This window comes from Bos javanicus, chromosome 4 (genome assembly GCF_032452875.1).
Source record: "Bos javanicus breed banteng chromosome 4, ARS-OSU_banteng_1.0, whole genome shotgun sequence".
NCBI lineage: Eukaryota > Metazoa > Chordata > Mammalia > Artiodactyla > Bovidae > Bos > Bos javanicus.
This window is the reverse complement of record NC_083871.1, coordinates 58,449,816-58,467,890: the sequence shown is the minus strand read 5'-3', so window position 1 is coordinate 58,467,890 and position 18,075 is coordinate 58,449,816. Positions and strand designations below refer to the sequence as shown.

Below are 18,075 nucleotides of genomic sequence, written 5' to 3'. Positions count from 1 at the left end.
GGTAAAATATATATAAATTTTACCATCTTAACCATTTTTTTTCCATCTTAACCATTTTTAAGTGGACACTTCAGTGACATTAAGCATTAATAGTGCTGTGCTACCATAACCACTATACATGTGTGGAACTCTTTTTATCCTGAAAATCTGAAATTCTATGCCTATTGAATAAGTTCCTATTCCCCTCTCCTTTCAGCCCTTGGAAACCACCATTCCTCTCTCTTTGATTTTGATCACTCTAAGCTCCTCATATACGTAGAATAAAAAATTACTTGTATTTTTGTGGCTGGCTTACTTAACTTGGCAAAGTGTTATCAAGATTCATCCATGCTGTACAATATGTCCTAATTTTCTTCCTTCTTGAGATTGAATAATATTTCATTGCATATATACACACACAAACACACATACATACACCATATTTCACTTATCTATTCATCTGTAGGTGAGTACTTGATTTGCTTCCACATTTTGGCTATTATGAATGATACTGCTATGAACATGGGTTTACAAATATCTCTTTGAGACTGGGATTTTAGATCTTTGGTGCATATACTCAGAAGTGGGATTCCTGAAATATTGTAATTCTATTTTTAATTATTGAGGGACAATCATGTTATTTTTCCCACAGTAGCTATACTTGTTTACGTTCCCACCAATAGTGCACAGACTTTTGCCACATCCTTGCCAACATTTGTGATTTTCTGTTCATATGTATATTGTTATTCAGTCACTAAATCATGTCGAACTCTGTGACCCCAAGGACTGAAGCACGCCAGTCTCCCCTGTCTTTCACTATCTCCTGGAGTTTGTTCAAACTCATGTCCATTGAGTCATTGGTGCCATCTAACCATCTCATCCTCTGTCACCCTCTTCTCCTCTTGCCCTCAATCTTTCCCAGCATCAGAGTCTTTTCAAGTGAGTCAGCTCTTCACAACAGGTGACCAAGGTATTGGAGTTTCAACTTCAGCATCAGTTCTTCCAGTGAATATTCAGGGTTGATTTCCTTTAGGATTGATTGGTTTGATCACCTTGCTGTCCAAGGGACTCTAAAGAGTCTTTTCTAGCACCACAGTTGGAAAGCATCAATTCTTTGGCACTCAGCCTTCTTTATAGTCCAAATCTCACATCCATATGTGACTACTGGAAAAACCATAGCTTTGACTATATGGACCTTGTTGGCAAAGTGATGTTTCTGCTTTTTAAATATGCTGTCTAGTTTTGTCATAGCTATTCTTCCAAGGAGCAAGTGTCTTTTAATTTCATGCCCGCAGTCACCATCCTCAGTGATTTTGGAGTCCAAGAAAATAAATTCTGTCATTGTTCCCATATTTTCCCCATCTATTTGCAGTGAAGTGATAGGAATGGATGCCATGATCTTAGTTTTTTGAATATTGAGTTTTAAGTCAGGTTTTTCACTCTCCTCTTTAAACTTCATCAAGAAGCTGTTAGTTTCCCTTCACTTTCTGCCATTAGAGTGGTGTCATCTGCATATCTGAGTTTATTGATATTTCTCCTGGCAATCTTGATTCCAGCTTGAGCTTCATCCAGTCCAACATTTTGCATGATGTACTTTGCATATAAATTAAATAGGCAAGGTGACAATATACAGCCTTGATGTACTCCTTTCCCAATTTGGAAAACCAGTCCATTGTTTCATGTTCATTTCTAACTATTGCTTTTTGACCTGCATACAGGTTTCTTAGGAGATAGGTAAGGTGATTTGATAATCCCATTTCTTTAAGAATTTTCCACAGTTTGCTATGATCCACACAATCAAAGGCTTTAGTGTAGTCAGGGAAGTGAAGTAGATGTTGTTCTGTAATTCCCTTGTTTTTCCTATGATCCAATGGATGTTGGCAATTTGATCTCTGATTCCTCTGCCTTTCCTAAGTCCAGCTTGCACATCTGGAAGTTCTCAGTTTATGTACTTTTTAAGCATAGCTTGAAGGATTTTGAGCATTACCTTGCTAGCATGTGAAATGAGTGAATCTGTGGGGTAGTTTGAACATTCTTTGACATTGCCTTTTGGGGATTGGAATGAAAACCGACCTTTTCCAGTCCTGTGGCCACTGCTGAGTTTTCCAAATTTGCTGACATAATGAGTGCAGCACTTAAACACCATCATCTTCTGGATTTACAAAAGCTCAGGTAGAATTCCATCACCTCCACTAGCTTTTTTTGTAATAATGCTTCCTAAGGCCCACTTGATTTCACAATCCAGGATGTCTGGCTCTAGGTGAGAGACTATACCATCGTGGTTGTCAGGGTCATTAAGACCTGTTTGGTATAGTTCTATGTATTCTTGCCACCTCTTCTTAATATCTTCTGCTCCTGTTAGATTCATACTGTTTCTGTCCTTTATTGTGTCCATTTTTGCATGAAATGTTCCCTTGAAATGTATCTTTTATTTTCTTAAAGAGATTTCAGTCTTTCCCATTCTATTATTTTTCTCTATTTCCTTGCACTGTTCACTTAAGAAGGCATTTTTATCTCTTCCTGCTATTCTTTGGAGCTCTGCATTCAAATGGGTGTATCTTTCCTTTTCTCCTTTGCCTTTCACTTCTATTCTTTTCTAAGCTCCTTGTAAGGCCTCCATAGACAACCATTTTGCCTTTTTGCATTTCTTTTTCTTGGGGAAGATTTTGATCAGAGCCTCCTGTACAATGTTATAAAACTTTGTCCATAGTTCTTTAGGCACTCTGTCTCTGATCTAATACCTTGAATATATTTGTCACTCCTACTGTATAATCAAAGGATTTAATTTAGGTCATACCTGAAGGCCTAGTGGTTTTCCCTACCTTCTTCAATTTAAGTCTGAATTTTGCAATAAGGAGCCCATGATCTGCGCCACAGTCAGCGCCCAGTCTTGCTTTTGTTGACTGTATAGAGCTTCTCCATATTTGGCTACAAAGAATATAATCAATCTGATTTTGATATTGACCATCTGATGATGTCCATGTGTAGAGTCATCATTTGTGTTGTTGGAAGATGGTATTTGCAACGATCAGTGCATTCTCTTGGCAAAACTCTATTAGCCTTTGCCCTGCTTCATTTTGTACTCCAAGGCCAGACTTGCCTATTACTCCATTTATCTCTTGACTTCTTACTTTTGCATTCCAGTCCCCTATGATGAAAAGGACATCTTGTTTTGGTGTTAGTTCTAGAAGGTCTTATATGTCTTCATAGAATTGTTCAACTTCAGCTTCTTCAGCATGATTGATTGGGTTATATACTTGGATTACCGGGATATTGAATGATTTGCCTTGGAAATGAACCAAGATTATTCTGTCATTTTTGAGGTTGCACCCAACTACTATATTTCAGACTCTTGTATTGACTATGAGGGCTACTCCATTTCTTCTAAGGGATTCTTGCTCACAGTAGTAGATATAACGGGCATCTAAATTTGCCTACTCCTGTCCATTTTAGTTCACTGATTCCTAAAATGTCAGTGTTCACTCTTGCCATCTCCTGTTTGACCACTTCCAATTTACATTGATTCGTGGAACTGACTTACCATGTTCCTATGCAGTATTGTTCTATATAGCATCAGGCTCTACTTTCACGACCAGACATATCCACAACTTCAACTGGCATCATTTCTACTTTGGCTCAGCCTCTTCATTCCTTCTGAAGCTATTTATCTGCTCTTATTAGACATTAGGTTTACATTTTATAAAAAATATTAAAAATGTATAAACATATAAAATATTTTTAAAATGTATATATTTTTCTTTGCTTTCAAAATGACTCAATGTGGAACAGTATTTTTATTTCCAGTGTATGGATAAGGAAACTAAGATACAGAGAATGTTGTCCAAGGTCACAAAGCTAGTGAGTGGCAGAACCAGTTTTGAAATCTAGGCAATCACTCTCCAGATCAATATACTTAACAACAGTGTCAAACAAATAAGTATAACAGTAAATCAATATTGCAATATTTGATAAATGCTACAAAGGAGGGAAAGAAAAAAAAACAGAATGGTTTAAGAGTGGAAAACATTATGAATCTCCTTGAGAATGGGTAGTCAAGGAAAGCCACTCTGAATGAGAATGTACGTTTTAGTTGATGCCTAAAGCTTAAATACCCACGGGATCACAAAAGTGACTAAACAACTTAGTAACTTGGTGACTAAACACCAGCAACAAAGCTCGAATAGGAGCCATTAGTTGAATGCCTGGGGCCCCAGCAATCCTTTGTAGAAACTAATCAATATAGTTAAACCCCTCCAGCCACCCCACGTTTATCTTGCTCACTTCTGCTTTCATGCCTTTGCCTGGGCCCTACTGTTCTTTCCTGTGTTGTAATTTTTTTCCACCTAAAAATATTTTTTTGACTGAATGTAAAACTTACCTTATTTCTCTAAACTCTTTTGACATATAACAAGTCATGTTCAAGCTACCTAATAGTTCCTTGTCTTATTTTATTGGTAGCTATGTTTATATTCAATATGCCATGCAAACCATTGGCTAGTGACATGGGCCCTCCCTTATTGTGAGGAGTTCATTACCTTTATAAGTCAGAACATGTGATACATGATACACGATACACACCATGTGATCCTTGACATGACTTTACCCTAAGGCTACAGGCTGAACCAGGCCTGGATCCCTGAGCTGAGAGTGATCAGTCTTGAGGCTGGCCTATGAGGAGGTATCATGAGGAATCTCCCTCATTAGATCATGCTTTTCTGATTGCTATTTAAACCAACATAGTTCTTTCTTTGAGAGTTTAAATAGGTAACAGAAATTAAAAGAGATCAGAAGTATTTGCCTAAACCCTCTAAGCAAAGGCAGGAGGAATCTTTGTGAAAACATTTCTGATAATCAAAGTTAGGAGACACAGCTTAGTATAAGACCAGACCTGAGAGAAGAGATAAAGACTTTCTGTTTGATGTAACTGATACTTTATCCTATGTGACTGTCATCTATCCTGTCAGGGAAGTGTGTAATTTCCTAAGTTCTGTCTCATCACAACAAAAATTTGAAAGGATGGATGTTAAAGCCCTTGGCGTGTCAAGCTCTCGGACAGATCAGTGTTACGGCTCATGTTACAGCTCAGTTTTATTTAGAAGATAAAGGAAACTACATCCTTGAGGCATGAGAGCATGCTGACCCAAGCATGCCAACCCAAAAGACACGAAGAGAAGAGAGAGAGAGAGAGAGTGCATGAGAAAGAGCAGGAGAATGGGAGAAAGGGAGAGTAGGAGAGAGGGAGAGGGAGAGCGGGAGAGAGGCCCCTGGCCCTTTGGCTCCTCTTTCTATATGTTTTTTTCTCCTTCCTCTGGCCTGCCCTATGTAAATTGGGCTAGCCAGATGTGCTGTTTGTTCTACCTGAAGTCCTCACTCTGGTCCTTGGACCTTCCTTTGTTCTATTTTCACAGGCTTTTCCCTTTCTTGTCTTTTAGCCACCGCCATTCTGGACTCCTTTTTCCTATTCTAACTACCTGACATTCCCCTCTCAAGAGATATAAGGCCCAATTCTTTGGGAATAGGGGTGTCGAGGTCATTCTGGCTACTTCCTGCTGAACTGGTATGGCGAGGGGCTTGGGCCTCCCCTCTCTTCCTAATCTCAGGCCTCAGAGTGCTTATAGCAGTGTCCGTCTAAGGGTGAGTGATGTTTTCCATGGTCAGCTGTAGTTTCATATATCCTTGTTGAACTGGCACTGCAAGTTGTAGCTTGTTGACCTGGGTAGAGACAAAAGGGGTTAGACAAATGATAATACATGGAGCAATCATACACATCATCAATATGCCATAACAAGGACTAGTAGGGGCATTAGCCAACTCCAAATTCCCATCACCAGGATGGCTTAAATTCCTCCTTGTTAGGGATCAGAAGATCTGTCTCCTGTCTGTTTTGGAGTACAACCCCTGCCAAGCTGTGTTGGCTCTTTAGAGCTGTCCTGAGAAATCTTATCCCCAGAAACTAGATTTTGGGGGTGTTCATTAGAATGGCACTCATTTGTAGTTCTGAATAGGTATCTGAGATCTCCCAGGGGCTCACAGGTGTATTGAGTGTCCTCTTCTGTTTTCTTCCATGGCTTGATTTGTGAGTAGTGAATCCAAGAGTCGTCCTGGTACCTTGACTGCTGTGGGGGTAGAAAGTATTACAGGGTAGGGATCCTTCCATGTGGGCTGGAGTTGAGCCTCTGGGGACCCACATTTCCAGACTTTAATTAGGACTTGAGTCCCTGGAGCATATAGTGGTGACTCCTTAGAATCTTTTGGGTCCTGGTTCACACCCCACAAGCATATATCCTGTTGGAACTGCCCAATGTCCATGGTATAAGACTGGAGGGTCTGAGCCTCTGGATCTAGGAAGAGGTCATTGACATAAACTAAAGGTTTCCTATATAGCATCTCATAAGGACTAAGACCAACCTCTTCCTTAGGGGCAATATGGATGTGGAGGAGAGCTATTGGTAAAGCCTCCTTCCATCCCAGGGAGGTCTCCTGGGTTATCTTTTTTATCACTGATTTTAAGAATTGGTTGGCTCTTTCTACTTTTCCTGAAGACTGAGGCCTCCAGGCACAATGGAGATAGTAAGTAATGCCCAATGCTTTCGAGACCCCTTGGGTGACCTTAGAAGTAAATGATATCTCATTGTCTCTTTGTAAAGACCTGGGCAGACCAAACCTCAGAATGATTTCATGGAACAGTTTTTTTACCACCTCCTCAGCCTTAGTCCAGGTGGGAAAGCCTTCAATCCATCCTGTGAATGTATCTATCATGACTAATAGGTATTAATACCTTTGAGAAACTGGCATCTGGGTGAAGTCCATCTACCAGTCCTCTCCTGGGTAGGCCCCACGTCACTGGACAGGTTGGGCCAACTGGGGTCTTTGAACTCCTTGGGGGTTGTTTAATTGGCAAGTGGGACAAGTGGAGACCACTTGCCTTATAGTTGTTTGGAGGTCTGTTCTTCTGAAGGACCTTTCTAGTAACCTTTGGAGGGCCTTTTCCCCCTAAATGAGTGGTGGCATAAAGGAGTTAACCAACTTTCATTGGAGGTTCCCAGGCAGAAAAAGGAGTCCCTCCTTTTGGAACTACCCCATATGACCTTCTTAAAAACCCTCACTGTTAGCTTTAAGATTCTCATCTTCAGTATATGAAGGAGTTCCTGGCAAATTAGTCTGTGGAACTAAGGTGACAACCCCTATCAGGTCATTGTTCTGTAATGCTGCTCTCTTAGCCGCCTGATCAGCTGATTGGTTCCCTAGTGCCACTTCCGTGCTCCCTTTTTGGTGTCCTTTGCACTGGGAGACTGAAACCTCAGCAGACAGATGGGTTGCCTCTAAAAATCTAAGGATTTGATCACCATATTTGCTTGGGGACCCTCAGGTGATCAAGTGGCCTTTCTTTCCAAATAGCAGCATGTGCATGTAGCACCAGAAAGGCATACTTGAAGTCAGTGTAAATGGCTACTCTTTTTCCTTTTCCCAGCTCTAAAGCTCAAGTCAGGGCTATGAGCTTGGCTAATTGAGCTAAAGTACCTGGTGCCAAAGGTTTAGCCTCTATGGTCTCAAAATTGGAGACTACTACATATCCAGCTCTTCCTTTTCTATCCAAGACAAAGCTGCTTCCATAAGTGTATCAGATTTCCTCAGGATTGGTCAGAGGATATTCCAACAACCACTCTCAGGGTTTTGTCCAGTGGTCCAAGGTTTCTAGGCAAGAGTGAAAGGAGATAGAGGGTGGCTGGGTTAAGAACCTCACAAAGGGATATAGTAAGGCCTGGATTTTCCATCAGCACTACTTGATACCTGAGGATTCTTTGATCAGACATCCATAAATGGCCTCTCCCATTTAGGAGTGTTTCACTTGGTGGCTGATAAAAATACTTTGTTTGCCCCCAAAAGAGAGTTTTAAAGAATCTTCTATCAGGATTGCAATAGCTGCAAGATTTGGAAGGCAGGGAGGCCAGTCTCGGGTGGTTGGGTCAAGCCTCTTGGATAAGTAAGCTACAGGCTGGGGCTCAGATCCCAACCTTTGAGTTAACACTCCCAAGGCTATTCCTTGTCTTTCGTGGACATAAAATTGGAATGCTTTTTCTGGGTCTGGCAACCTCAAGGCAGGTGCTTGAGTTAAGGTTTGTTTTAGTGTAGCCTCTGCCTTCTTTTGAGGAGTTCCCCACATCAGTGGGATTGAATCATCCCATCCCTTTCATATAATGGCTGGGCTATTAGACCATAGTTGGGTATCCAGATTCTACAATACCCAGTTAGCCCCAGGAAAGCTCACAATTGTTTTCAAGTCGTGGGGGAGGGCAACTGGAGGATTCCTTGTACCCAATCAGAGGACAGCCTCCTGGATCCATGTGTAATCTAAACTCCCAGGTAAGTGACCTTTGTCTCAACCATCTGTGCCTTAGCATGGGAGACTTTATATTCCCTCTCTGCCAAAAAGTTTAGAACCTGAATTGCCGTTGGGCATTTTTCTGATCTGGAGAGCAAATTAGTAGCTCATCTACATATTGTAATATTTTCCCATTAGGCCCCAGGTCCAGGTCTAGGAGATCCCAGCTAAGGGCCTGTCCAAACAGGTGAGGGCTATCTCTGAACCCCTGAGGTAATACTGTCCAAGTCGTCTGTTGGTGTTTTTCTCCTGGAGCCTCCCACTCGAAGGCAAAAAGGTATTGGGTTTCTTTAGCCAGAGGTATGCAAAAAAATGCATCTTTGAGATCCAAGACTGTAAACCATTTGACACCGGGTGGGATTTCTCCCAAGATTACTTAGGGATTGGATACTGTGGGATAGAGAGGGACTACAGCTTCTTATATGATCAGGAGATCTTGAACCATTTGCCAGGTTCAGTCCTTTTTCTTTACTGAGAGTCCTTTACTGAGAGTCCTTTTTCTTTACCAATAGCCCACAAGCAAGGAATTTATTTATTAGAGACTGTAGTCCCTCCCGAGCCTCTCTTTTGAGGGGATATTGTTTCCGGTTAGGAAACCGAGTGGGATCCTAAAACTAATGATGAGCAGTTCAGCTTGGTGGGCTCATCCAGGAGTCCCCTGGTCCCATACCTGGAGGTTAACTTTGTCCTCCCATAATTTTTGGTCCCTCTCTATTGGAGAGGGTGTAATGGGTTCTTCAGCAGTAACCAGAAGCTGTGGGGTTCTAGGGGCTGAAAAGCTTCCCATCACAAAGGTGGTCCCCAGTTTAGTGAGTATATCTCTTCCCAATAAGGGAGTAGGGCACTCAGGAACCACCAGAAACTGGTGGGAAAATATTTGTCCATCCCAGCAACAAAGAAGTGTTTGGGTGAATCTTTTAGTAGTCGTTTTTCCTGTAGCACCCAAAATGGTACAGGTTTGGGAGGAGAAGGCTCTGCAGTAGGACCTCAGGACAGGGTAAGTAGCCTCTGTGTCAACCAAGGAATTCTCAGACCTACCTGCCCCATCCAGTTGCACCCTTAGCTCTAGCCCCGTGATGGTTATCTGTGACAGGCGGGCTGGCTGGAGCAGGCCACTTCAGTTCTGTTGAACCATCGTGAGGGAAGGCTTGGTGCTTGACCTTGAGGCTCTTGGGTCCCAAGGGCAGAGTGCCTCCCAATGTCCCAATTTATAGCATTTATAGCAAGCCATTTTAGGAGCCTTGTCATGGTTTGGTCACTCTTTGGCCCAGTGCCCCACCTGTCTACAGATTAGACATTGTCCTTCAAGGACTCTGGGTTTCCCATAGGGCTTCTCTGGAGGGTGGCCAGTTTCTGGGCATCCTTGTCTCTTTCCTTTTCTCCCTTTCCTGGGCCTTGGCCTCCTTCTCCTGTACTCTGTTATAAAAGGTATTGATGGCTGTTTGGACCATCTCATCTAAAGAAGCAGCAGGGTCCTGCTGCTGTAGCTGTTGTAACTTTATTCTGATGTCTGATTCACATTGGGACAGGAATTTGTCTTTTAAAATCACCTGTCCCTCATAAGAGTCTAAGTCCAGATAGGTAAACTTTTGGAGGGCCTCTTTTAGCCTTTCCAGAAAGGCAATGGGTTCTCATTGGGCTTCTGAGTTATTGCTGAGACTGGGCACAGTCCCACAAGTAATAGGCTTCCTTCTATTTCCATGGGTGGACTTCCTTAGGGGTGAGTTTTCTGAAGCTTATCCTACCTAGTACTGTTGTAACCCAGGCATCCCTGGGTCAGGGTGCAGATCCCCAGGCAGGCTGAGGTGTGACAGCCTCGTGCAGATTAAATCCCCAAGCAGGTCGAGGCAGGTCAGCCTCCCAAGAATTGGGTCCCTGGGCAGGTTGAGTTGTGATGACCTTCTGAGAACCCTGGACTGGCAGATCCCCAAGCAGGTTGACGTGTGACAACCTTTCGAGGACCAGATCCCCAGGTAGGTTAAGACAGGTTGACCTCATGGGACCCCTGGGCTGGAGTTGGGTGTCTCCAAGGTCTCCAGCATGACCAGTGCTGGGTAGGGTTAGGGACTGTAATTTTAACTCATTGCCAGTTTGTTCACCGCAGATGGGAATAGATACCATGATGTAAAGCAATCCAAGGCTGTGCCCTGAGACTGGGAACCTGGTGAAATAGTCATGAGCCTTGTCCTTTTACTGCTGTAAGGGACTATAAGTCACTGATTTCCTCCCCTAGTCCTCCATAAGAGCAGGTTAGGGTGTCTCCAATGGTAAACATTTCATTGTTATAGACCCACTTTAGGCAACAACAGAAATAATGACAAAGGAGTGGTTTATCTGGCCTTCTTAGGGGCATTAAAGTATTTTAATAATAGGCTGGGTGGAGCAATGTTGCCTACAAGGGGGTTGTAGGAGTTAGTAATTGGCTTAAGAACAAATTGGTAAGAGGCAACAGACCAGTTGTTCCATAAAAGTGGAGTGGAGATTTGATCTGGGGATATGTTTATAACTTTAGGAGAAGAGTGGTAAGGATTTGGGCCTGAACAGCCTGCAAGGCTAACTGCCAAACATTATCCCTGGAAGCCCATTTGCCTTTGAAGGGATGCCAACAGATGGACTTCTAGCAGGCATTGTGTGCCTGTCGCCCGCCCTAGCCGGTTCACTGAGAGATGCTGTTGTTGTACATGTTGTAGGAAACATGGAAGATGAAGGCCTGAATATCTAGAGGGGTTGGATATTATACAGTATTTCCCTCCCAAGGGTCAGCTATTTTCTGGTTGTCCCTCCAGAAGATTGTAGAGGCAACAACGTGGGCCCAGATTGGGGCTCAGGAAAAGAGCATGAAACAGGAGGGAAGGGGGCAGGGCACAACGTTTGAAAGAATGACATAGCACAAGGGCATAACATAAACCAATGAAAATCAATTGGGTCCAAGATGACAAGTCAAATTCAAGTAAACCTTAATCCCCAATCTGTAAGCTAAATGACACACCCAGATGTGGCAGGACAGCTCCAAGACACTGTCAAAAGAGGGAGGAGTGGGTGGTTCCCCAATGGCTGGGATGATTCTCCCACTCATTAGCATATGAATTCACCCAGCTTGAAAAAACTAGCCAGACCAGGGTCAAATTCCATGGTCAAAGCCCTTGCCCTCTGCAATGGCCCACAACCTGCTGAGTGTGTTTCTCTCTGAATCCTAACAAATCCACCTCTTATCTATCGCTGTGTCTCTCACTGAATTTTTGCAATGAGACATCAGAGCCTGAGCTTCACTAGGTCCTGAAGCCAGGCATCATGGGTTTTGGCTGGGCTCAAGTCCCAGGAGAAAGGAGCTGAAGGACGGGAGGAAAAAGCAATGAGAAAATGTGCCAAGGAATCCCCTTCATAGCCTGCTGGAAAATCTGCTAAATACCTGACCTGTGCTCATAGTTTCCATTGGCCTGATCCTTGGCATAAAGAAGATTAAGGACAGAAGAACCCCCACCGGCTTGGGTAACAGCTACTGGGGCTCAGCAGATAGTGAAGCCTTTGGGACATATTGAGGCGTAGCCTCTCCAGAGTCTCTCAGTTGTACCCACTGCCACTTGCCTGTTCATGGGAGGGTCGAGAAAACAAGAAAGGAGAGATTGTAAAGGAATTAAGATTTTGTTAGGCATATGTCCTTCCAGCCATAGGAGCAAGGACCTCCTACCTTAAACAGAAGTCTTCTGGAACCTGAGACTGAGTTGCTTGAGCTTTCTGCTATGTTTGTTATTCTTTGTCCCAGTTTCTAGCATGCTGGGCTTCTTGTCACTTCCCCTGAGCTGGGTTTTCTTCGTGTTCCACTTCTACTGCGAGCTTTCACCAAGTTGGGCTCCTGCTGTGCTTGGCCTCCTCCTTGCAGGGACTGCTAAGGTTGTTTCAGCCAGATTAAATCTGAGTCACCATAGATGTCAGGGGAGTGTGTAATTTCCTTGGTTCTGCCTCATCACAACAAAAATTTGAAGCAATGGACGTTAAAGCCTTCAGTGTGTCACAGCTCTCAGACAGACTGTGTCTTAGCTCTCAGACAGGTCAGTGTTACCACTCCGTGTTACAGCTCAGTTTTATTTAGAAAATAAAAGAAAATACATCCTTGAGGCATAAGAGCATGCCAACCCAAAAGTCGCGAAGAGAAGAGAGAGAAAGGAAGAGCAGGAGAGAGGGAGAGAGACCCCCGGCCCTTTGGCTTCTCTTTCTACATGTTTTTTCTCCTCCCCCTGGGCCTGTGCTATGTAAATGGGGCTAGCCGGGAGTGCTGTGTGTTCTACCTGAGGTCCTCACTCCAGTCTTTGGATCTTCCTTTGTTCTATTTTCATGGGCTTTTCCCTTTCTTGTCTTTTAGCCACAACCACTTTGGACTCCTTTTTCCTGTTCTAACAACATAACAATTCCATGGAAGGAGCAAGTCATGGAAAGAGCTAAGATGATAGAAAGAAAAGTCCCTGTGCCCAAAATAATCACTACATTATGGCTAGGAACCTGAGAAAGGCCTGGTGAAAGTGAAAGTCGCTCAGTCATGTACGACTCTTTGCAACCCCATAGACTTAGTCCATGGAATTCTCCAGGCCAGAATACTGGAGTGGGTAGCCTTTCCTTTCTCCAAGGGATCTTCCCAACCCAGGGATCAAACCCAGGTCTCCCACATTACAGGCGGATTTTTTACCAGCTGAGCCACAAGGGAAGCCCAAGAATACTGGAGTAGGTATCCTATCCCTTCTGTAGTGGATTTTCCCCACTCAGCAATCAAACCAGGGTCTCCTGCATTGCAAGCAGATTCTTTACCAACTGAGCTATGAGGGAAGCCCTTAGGAGAACCAAAGGAAAGACAAATGTGGTTTCTTGCTGAAATGGCACTTAAACTGAGAATTTGGAACTAGAGAATGGAAGGAAAGATGTTTGCTTGTACATACCATTGTTTTGAAGAAAACAGATTAAATATCTAAGAAATAATATGAGAAATTTGTTATCTGGTCTGTATAAACATAAAATGACAGTAAGGCTGTTGAGAGATGCGTTTAGGCATTCATCACCAAACCAGAACAAGCTCTCTCCATCAGATTCAACAAACATCTTTCTAACTTAGATGGCTAGAGAACATTTCTTTTCAAGCTTAATCTCTATGACTTAAACATTTTTGTCTCTCATTATTTGTGAGCAAGATCTGGGTTCTTGGAGTCATATTCATGGAGTTTGAATGTTGCACTTAAAAAAAAAACAACTACAAAAATTGTCAATCAAGAGAGAACTGATTTTCCTTTCACTGAACATTTTCAAGCAGAATCTGTTGCTTTTGAAGAGATACTATAGAGGTTATTCATTAAGCTTTAGGTAGAAGTTGGATTAATTGACCTCTTAAATTCTTCCTAGTATGTAACTATATTTCCTTGAAACAAGAATTAAAACAGAAAAGGAATTAAATCATTTTATTATCTTTTAGAACTCAAGCATATTAAAGATGATTAGATTAAGACCCAGTCTTGTCCTGATACTTTATTTACAAAGGATTAGAGATAATAACAGCAGCAGCAGCAGCAGAGATAATATAACTGTATGTTTTGTTCTACTTTATTTCTCAAAATTAGTGAATTTTATTCCCTCGGAAAATTTTCCAAGTTGATTACATCAGATAAATTTGTAAACCAAGAACTCAGGGGCTTACTAAAAACCTTGGTTTTGTTAAAAAGTGTTAATTCACAACCTCCTTAGGAGCTTCCCTGGTCTTATCTGAAACTGGCCCCTGGACACAGAGGACAGATAGGGACCAAAGAAGGAGGCAGACACTCTAGGTTAGTGGCTGGCAGATTTAATATGCAAGAGAACTTATGAGGTTTGTCTTGGGTGGTTGCAAGGCAAATAGATCTCCATGCCAGCCCACTACAATCTTGAAAGTTTATGTTAAGGCCTAAACTGGATTCAGTCACATACCCAGTCAGATAGTTTCATCACTAGATCAGAGCTGTATCTAGGAGCAGCTTCTGACAGTAGGAAAGGCAAACAGATCCAAAAACAGAAGAATGGGTGAGGAGCCTTCAGTTGCTTGGGCCTAGCAGACCGGTCAAACCAGCAGTCACATCCTCTCAGTGACTTCCAGTAGGAAGTCAAACATAATTTAAGAATTATTTGCTAGATTAAATGTGCCATTAAATTGCAGAAAATAAAATGTGTAATTTACAAAGCTCATTTTTTTTACTCTCATGTTTGTGTTTTAATGTTTTCGTAAGAGCATTTGCACAGAATATTTACCTTCCTTCATAAGAGGAAGCATGATACTGACAGCTATTCTATAATTCATACTTTTAGGAAGTTTGTGAGGATATTTCATCTCTTTCATCTCTGTATTCTCAATAAGCGAAAAAAATCATTGGCAAAACATAATTAAAATATTCAAGCAGCATACCTCTTAGAAAAAAAATTAAAGCTAAAAACCATTGATGAAATACAAAAATACAAAGCATAACCCATTGATATATTAGAACTTCCACTGAATAAAAATGACTAGTATTATTAGGGGTAACATTTAGAGATAGTTAATTTTGTTTGGGGTAAAGAAAGGGATTTATACTGAAACTAGAAAGATACTCATCATGTATAACTATAATGCAAAGCTATTGAACATTATATGGGTTAGAATTAAATAATATACTGGATACAGATTTTAGAAATTGCTTTTTCTTACTCTTATTTGTTCTTAGTCTCATTCTCTCTCTCATTATATTACATACATGCATATAAAGCATGCACCACAAGCATACATAGATACACGTACTTTGTATGTGCACACACACACAAAACTGAAGAACAGAAATGTTTTTGTGTATGTGTATGATAGTTAGCTCAGAGAAGGCAATGGCACCCCACTCCAGTACTCTTGCTTGGAAAATCCCATGGACGGAGGAGCCTGGTAGGCTGCAGTCCATGGGGTCGCTAAGAGTCGGACACGACTGAACGACTTTACTTTCACCTTTCACTTTCATGCATTGGAGAAGGAAATGGCAACCCACTCCAGTGTTCTTGCCTGGGGAACCCCAGGGATGGCGGAGCCTGGCGGGCTGCCGTCTATGGGGTTGCACAGAGTCGGACACGACTGAAGCGACTTAGCAGCAGCAGCAGCAGCATGATAGTTAGCTATACACTTTCAACGTTTTCCTGATTTTAGCAAAAGAGATTGAAGTGGCAATCTAGAAAACTAAATTTAACTAGCTCTTAAGTGCAAATCTAGAAAACTAGATGATTTGGAAGTAGGTAAGGATGCTAAAGCTGAAACTCCAGTACTTTGGCCACCTCATTCGAAGAGTTGACTCATTGGAAAAGACTCTGATGCTGGGAGGGATTGGGGGCAGGAGGAGAAGGGGACGACAGAGAATGAGATGGCTAGATGGCATCACCAACTCTATGGACATGAGTTTGAGTCAACTCTGGGAGTTGGTGATGGACAGGGAGGCCTGGTGTGCTGCAATTCATGGGGTCTCAAAGAGTCGGACACGACTGAGCGACTAAACTGAATTGAACTGAAGGAGCATTTGTGGGCTTCCCGGTTGGCTCAGCAGTAAAGGATCCACCTGTAATGCATGAGTCGCTGGAGATGCAGCTTCTATCCCTGGTTTGGGAAGATCCCCTGGAGGAGGGCATGGTAATCCACTCCAGTATTCTTGCCTGGAGAATCCCATGGACAGAGGATCCTGACAGACTACAATCCATAGCATTGCAAAGAGGTGGACACGACTGAAGCAAATGCAAGGGGCGTTTGTAGCCCAGGTAAAAGTACTAGATTTCTCAGGGCCCAATCTTTGAACTCACACTCAAGGAGGAGAAACTGTGGGTTGATGTGAAAGATAAAAGATATATGATACAGAAGCTGCAACCCGAATTTGGGGTTCTAGCAGGAATAGACAGATCTCTGTCCCGTAACTCTAGATCAGTTAAAATAATCTCTTTTCTGCAATTTTAACAGGGTAACCAAGTTTAGTTCCTTGAAGGAAAGACATCTCTTCATCCATAAAGATGCAAAATTATTCTATCAGCAGTAAAGTCTGTAAATGTTACATATATCTATGATATATTCAATGTTATGGCAGAAGTATCCTTGAATCTGCCTATATAAGTTTGGTTTTAGAATATCTGAAATGATTAACAAAAGTCCATAATTGTTTGTTTGTTTGTTTTTGTAGAGCTGAATTTATTCAATGGATCAAATTTGTAAGGCAGACTAGTTAGAACAACTCCCACTTCTCTAAAATCAGGAACAGAATTGAAAACCAAAAGAGGTTCTGAAATGTCTCTACCTGGAAATCTTTTAGGAAATCACATTGCCAGTCCCTTTAGAGAAAGTCTTAACAATAAAGCAGAAGGAGAGAAATTCAAGTCAGGGATTGATATTCATCCTTATAAAGCCCCGGCTGACAGGAATTACTTTTCTTTCCCCTTCCTACTTACAGCTTTGCTGCTAAGTCGCTTGAGTCGTGTCCGACTCTGTGCAACCCCATAGACGGCAACCCACCAGGCTCCCCGTCCCTGGGATTCTCCAGGCAAGAACACTGGAGTGGGCTGCCATTTCCTTCTCCAATGCATGAAAGTGAAAAGTGAAACTGAAGTCGCTCAGTCGTGCCCTACTCTTAGCGACCCCATAGACTGCAGCCTACCAGGTTCCTCCATCCATGGGATTTTCCAGGCAAGAGTACTGGAGTGGGGTGCCATTGCCTTCTTGACTTACAGCTTTAGTGAGGTATAACTGACAAATAAAAATTAAAATTCTATATTTGAGTTTTACAGTTTGATGCTTTGATTTACATGTAACATTGTGAATAACTGCAACTAAACTAATTAACATTATCAATTACCCAACACAGTTACCAATTCCTTCCTTCTTTCTTTCTTTCCTTCTTTTTCTGTGGTGATAAGAACACTTGAGACCTACCCTCTTGACAAGTTTCAATGACACAGTATTGTATTGCTAACTATAGTCACATTAATGTATATTAGATCTTCAGACTTTTTCATCTTGCATAACTGAAGTTTTGTCAAAAGGCCAAGATTTAGAGTGCCTAAAGGGAGTAGTATTTCAGCTAACTGATTTAATGAGACTTGAGGTAATACAGTCTCACTTGCACAGTGCCCTCCCAATCCACGTGGGCATTGGCATGAGACAGTCTTACTTAGTGAGGATTAGAACAGAGGGTGCAAGTGAAGCTCTTCAGTGCAACAAATGTTGGGCACAGAGTCCATATACTCTGTGGACGGGTGGTGACACTGATGATAAAGACAATGGTGTTACACACACAGGGAGGCTTTACCAACCAAGGGACTAAGGGGCTGATGAATTGCATCCTTGTCCTCTGCTTTATCGGGACAGAATTCCCATGTGGACCAAACTGCTCACCTGCATGTGAGTGCCTTATTGCAAGAGCAAGATCAGATGTGTTTGGTAGAAATGGATGAGATTTTCTGTTGGGTTATAATTCTTCTAAGTCTGCCAACTTTACCTTTCCACACTTTAAGCTTTATGCCCCATTATAATAGCTTGTATCTCTCATTTTAGGATAGTCCTTTAAACACCTAATCAGCTACCATTTTCTCAGTTTCTAAGTTACTTTCTTTATTCTCTTCACAGAATCCCTAAGAATTGCTGAACAACCTACATGGTCAAACAGTATTTCCAAGATTTGCAGTTGCTCGTGAGGTAACCCCTTGGCAATCTA

General features: G+C 42.2%; 1 long non-coding RNA gene across 1 annotated transcript; it reads right to left on the bottom strand.

Moving 5' to 3' along the window:
* Positions 1 to 30: 30 nt before the first annotated feature.
* On the bottom strand, positions 31 to 8,834 carry LOC133246125 (uncharacterized). Its single transcript, XR_009735918.1, has 3 exons — positions 7,501 to 8,834; positions 6,011 to 6,095; positions 31 to 5,691 (listed from the first exon to the last, which is right to left on the bottom strand). It is a non-coding gene; the product is annotated as an uncharacterized LOC133246125 (long non-coding RNA).
* Between the last annotated feature and the right edge of the window lie 9,241 nt (positions 8,835 to 18,075).